Source organism: Rattus norvegicus, chromosome 8 (assembly GCF_021556685.1).
Source record: "Rattus norvegicus strain SHRSP/BbbUtx chromosome 8, alternate assembly SHRSP_T2T, whole genome shotgun sequence".
NCBI lineage: Eukaryota > Metazoa > Chordata > Mammalia > Rodentia > Muridae > Rattus > Rattus norvegicus.
In genome coordinates, this window is record NC_141541.1 from 78,621,471 (window position 1) to 78,625,000 (window position 3,530).

At 49.9% G+C, this 3,530-nt stretch overlaps 1 protein-coding gene across 2 annotated transcripts in view; it reads left to right on the forward strand.

Moving 5' to 3' along the window:
* The window catches only part of Myo1e (myosin IE), a 193,415-nt gene that overhangs the window by 354 nt on the left and 189,531 nt on the right, over positions 1–3,530 (forward strand).

The following is a 3,530-nucleotide window of genomic DNA, read 5'->3' on the forward strand; positions in this document are numbered from 1 at the left end:
GTGAGTTGGCTGCGCCGCGTCCCAGGACGCCTGACCCTGGGAGAGGGCAGGAAGCTCCAGAGCGGGCACCTACCTTGGGCAAGCTGCCCAGGCCAGGGGGTGGAGAAGGTGGACGCGGGAGTATGCACTTCTGGAGCGCTGATTTCCTGCCGTTTGCAGTTAAACCGGTCTTAGCCGGGAAGAGGGACCAAGGGTGGCAAGGAAAACTCTCTGAAGTGACTTTCTGCGCCGGCAAAGTTTTGGTGGCAGTGTTGTTGTGGCTGCCAGCTGTCTGAAGCCAGAGAGTGTGTATGTCCGTTTTCACCCGCATAGTCGTGGGACTGGAGACTCTGTTCTCCTCCAGCGAAGGTGAGGGGCACGCCTGTGTCCCTCGGGTCCTCTCCCCTGGGCAGGCACCGGCGTGAGCTCCCTGGCAGGCTGATCCCGCAGCTGCCCTCCTGGCATCGGGGAGGACCCGGGCAGCCCCGCCTGCGCTGGTGATGGGCCGAGCGCTGCACAAAGGCAGGCAGGGGCTCCAGGTACCGCGGAGCACCTGGCGGTGGCCCGGGCTGCGGGGACCCTGTGACGACAGCGCGCAGGGGCAGTCACGCTGGCGGGGAGCCCAGGCCCGTAGGGTCCCTGTGTGGGGTAAACACCTCCTGCGGAGGGCTCCACCCGGTCCCCAGCTCGAGAGGACCGCCACCCTGGTCTACATGCCACAACTCTCCGAGAACGTTCCCGGTTTTGTTCCTTTCCGCTTGGCACTTGGGGGAGTGTATGGCATGGACTGCCTCTCTCTAACTCATTTGAGACTTTTGCCACTACCCAGAGGAGTCCCCAGCCTAACTACCCTCCTCTCACAGTTCCAATAACCTTAGCCACATCCCCTGGACTTTGCCGTGGTGTGGCTTTCCTACCAAAGGACGAAAACAAAGATTGAATTTTGAAGAGATAGCCAGTCCACCCGGACCAAAAGAAAAGAAAAACTTTTTAAAAACTTAAAAAAAAAAGTTTTAAAAATTCTAGAAGGCTTCAAAGTTTCCACACTTGCTTCTTGGTGGAGGAACTTGTCCTCTTGACTTTCTCGTTGTTTACTGGCGGTGAGGGGGAAGCTTACTAAAAAAGATGCCTAGCATAGCGCTGGCTTGAGAAATCTGTATCCCAGATCCCCAGCGCCAAGCATCCACCCCGCAGGCCGGGTTGAACCCACATTGAGCTTACAAACAGTCCTTACCCTCGCGCTGTTTATTCAAAAGAATGATTTTAAAACAAACGAAACCTTTAAAAGGCATCCTGGCCCCAAGCTTTTACTTTCCTCATAGTTCAAAATTATCTCACCTTTGCCCCCGAGAGCAAATACTTCATTTATAAATAAGCTTCCTCCGCCAGTTTCGAGGTTTCAGAAGTCAGTCCACTCTCAGAGCATGCCCTGAGCTGCATTGGGTGGAGTTTCTCCGGTCTCTGACCGCTTGAATCTGAACCGTGTGAGTCCTGGTGCCTAAGAATTGCTTTCCATGGTTCAATATTTCCTTAAAAAAAAAATCAATGTGTTTATGGTCAAGGACTTAAAGAATTTTACTATCTTTAACTGCTTAAGTGATACCTTGAGAAAAATCCTTTGTAAACTCACTTTTTTGGCTGTGTAGATCCAAAATTGGCCTGTGGTGTTTTTTCCAGAGACGTGGGAAAACACGCTCAATTTAGCTCCTTGCTTTTGGGGTAGCTGAGTTGGTCCATCAGAGGTGGAGGAGGTGTGTCTTATGAGTCCCTTTCTCAGTTGATTTATCAGGGTAGACAGGGTGTAGTCACCTCCTCCTGGGTTCCCTGCCAACAGCACAGATGGGCATGTTGTGGGCCACTAGGAGGCTATCTGGGAATCAGATATGGTTGCCTGGGCCACAATTTACTGCCCAGAAAAGTTGAAACAGCTGGCCATCCTGAAATAGATGCACAGTGGACAGAAAGAACTCTGGTATCTAGAGTCATTTGGACAAAATTAAAGGAAAATTGTTTCTGCCATGACTTGTAAGTTTGAGTGTGCTTATCAGCTGTGTGAAGTCGCCTTTGAACAGGTACCCACATCTCAGGTAGTCCCGTGAGAATGCTCAGTGTTTCTGTAAGAAGTCTCTTGAGCTGAATGGAACTTCTGTGTTATGCATCTGTCTGGGCCTGCCCAGTTGAATCCCTCAGCTGTTTAAGGACAGGAAGGGATGGGCCACTACCCTCGGTAGGTGTGGCCAAGAATTAGCACAGAGCACTGGCCCTTGGCCAGGCCTGAGGAAGAACCCTGCACTGTGAACTCCCTGCGTGCTTGCGTGATAGGTGCTCTTGATTGGCAAGCTGATGGGATTTAGAATCATCACAGACCCAAACCTTTGGGCGAGAGTTTCTAGCTAAGGTTAGTAGAGGCTACAAGACCCGCTCTTTACATGGTGGTGCTGTTCCACCGGCTAGGAGTTGAATAAAAAGGAAAATGGGAGCTGGGCTCCAGCAGTTGTCCTTCTCGACTTCCGGGTTACTTACAACAGGACAGTGACAGCCGCCTCTGGCGTTGGCCGCCTCTGGCATGGCCGCCTCTGGCATGGCTGCCTCTGGCATTGGCTGCCATCTTTGCCTCTTCTACCTTGACCGAACTGTAATTCCCTCCATCCTTCTGCTCAGACGAGCCCTCCCACGAGTTCCTTTTGTCAGGAATGTTTGTCACAATAGGAAAAATAATTAATTATGTGTGTGACGAGAGAGAGAGAGAGAGAGAGAGAGAGAGAGAGAGAGAGAGAGAGAGTGTCTGGGAGCATATTGTTATCTCCATCTATCCCAAAGACTTACTCAGTTGTGACTCATGATGAAAACTGACTTCACATTCATGAACACAATGTCTAATTCACTTCTCCCTCATACTCATTAACTATGGATACTAGCTCACCTTGGAAAACCCAGAATATATTATATTACCAGGCCATAGTTACTACCTTTTATTATTAGGAGGCTTGAAGAGGTGGGGAAAAAAAATCTCTGTACATCGTTACAAATGAAGAAATGTTGTTTAGAAGAGTGTAGGCTAAGGTGTCCTTTCATAGACTCTGGCTTTGTAGTCCACGGCAAAGATAGTTGGTGGCCATGGTCTGTTTGCTGTATGATGGACTAAGACCTGTGCATGTGAGTCTGCTTTCTGTCTTGGCCCCAGAGAGTGTGATTGAGAGAGTGTCTGTGAACGAAATATGCAAAGATGACTGGGTAAATCTGACTTGGCTTTTAAAATGTATTCCTTTTTCTTTACTCTGCATTATTCCTGAAGTGCTAGAGGGTATCCACAAACACAGCACTGATTCATTCATTCACTCATTCATATAAGACAGGCTTTCTCTGTGTAGCCCTGGCTGTCCTGGAACCCACTTTGTAGATCAGGCAGGCCTTGAACCCAAAGATTTACCTGCCCCTGCCTCCCAAGTTCTGGGATCAAAGGCGCGCACCACAACATCTGGCTACAAAACCGATTTATAACTTAGGGACAGTTGATCAAGGGGAAGATAGGTTCCTTTGGGTGGAGACCG